Genomic DNA, 1,696 nt, shown 5'->3' on the forward strand with positions numbered 1-1,696 from the left:
TCATGGGATCGTGGCGGTTTCCTCCTGGTTGAGGGTTGATGTGTCATGGCTTCTCCTATAGTGGCCGCCATGCATAACGCCATGTGTACAATATTTGCCGAAAAACCCTAATTTTTGGTCTTTTTGCTTCGTTTCTTCTAAAAAGGTCCCGAAAGAGCTAAATACCTGAAAACAACATAAAATAGAGCATAACACAAGCAAAATGATAATAAAGACCTAATAAACATGTGAAATTCGAGTCAAAAACGCGGTGTGATTCAGTGTGATCAACCTCAAAAAACCAATTAACCATTGCCTCGATTAAAGCTTTTATAGCTTTGAATCTTTGCCCAGAATCACTCATCGACACCTTCTGAAGCTAAATGAAGCATTGTCTTAGCTTGAAACTCCTTGGAACCTGACTTCCAAATGCACCATTGTTGACCTCTGAAGTTTCAACAGGAAAGGTAGATATGAGTTACATTTTAGCAAACAAGTTACCAGTGTGTCCGTCTTGATTCACTGATCAAAATCCCTCACCTACCTTGAATTTATATTGAGCATTAGTCATTTTATTTTACTTTGAAGAACTAGGGCTCTTCGTGTTCTTGAGCAAATTATTTTTGCTCAGAGCCAATTAATGACTCTGAAGCAAAGATACATGAACGATGATGTGTCGCGAAGCTAACTCCATGCCTGGGTGTTGCTAAAAACACGAGTTTAGAGATTTGCCAAATCGAGTTGAAGGTTGAAGATGAAGTTCATATACGCGTGCTTTGGTGCCAAAATTTAAATCCATCCAATCACTGTCTGACACGCGGGCTAGCTGTTGGCGCCCTAATTCAAACATTTTCTTTTTATTTTATTTTCATTTACTTTCTGATTTAATTTTTAATGATCCTTAATTTATTTTTGCTCCAATTTTTCAAAGACAATTCACAAAAATATTTTGCATCTCATACATTTTTTTATAATTTTTAAAATCACTTTAGCATTTATTAATATTTTTGTTTCATTTTTATTTTTATTTTTATTTTCAAATATTTTTGCATCCAGCTTTTGAAGTTCAATTATTCATTTTTTTTTACCTCCCATAATTTTCCCAACCTTTTCTTTTATGTTTTGGTGTTTGATTTGAATTTTCTCTTTATTTTTTATTAAAAATCATTTTAATTTTCCCTTCTAATTCTTTTATGTTTGATCTTTGATTGACTTTTGTCTGACTTGAGTTTTTGACTTGGTTGATCAACGCTTCTACATTTCAAGTCATCCATATATGGTCTCTTAGGCTGATTAAATCTTCTCTGATTAAATATGTTAATAGATGATCATTTGATCATATTTTTGACACTTTGATTTAACGATAGATGATCCATAGGATGTGCCATATGTTTGGGTCCCTGGGCTTATTTGATAATGGATCCTAAGTAAAACACTTGAGCTTGTTCTCTTTTTGCCTTTTGTTCTCTTCTTTCTTCTTTGAGTTTTGGATAACTGTGCTTCATGTCTTGAGAGTTTGATTTTTGTATCAACACTCTAATATGATTGCCACATACATTTTGCCTCATGATCACTAACTTGTCACATCTAACCTCCTAACATTTACTTTATGCATTTACTTTATGAACTTTACATTTATGTTATTTACATTCATGTCATTGCCATTCTTATCTTTTACTTTTAGCTTATTTTGTTTTCTTATTTCAAAATAATAAAA

The sequence above is a fragment of the Lathyrus oleraceus genome, chromosome 4 (assembly GCF_024323335.1).
Source record: "Lathyrus oleraceus cultivar Zhongwan6 chromosome 4, CAAS_Psat_ZW6_1.0, whole genome shotgun sequence".
Lineage (NCBI taxonomy): Eukaryota > Viridiplantae > Streptophyta > Magnoliopsida > Fabales > Fabaceae > Lathyrus > Lathyrus oleraceus.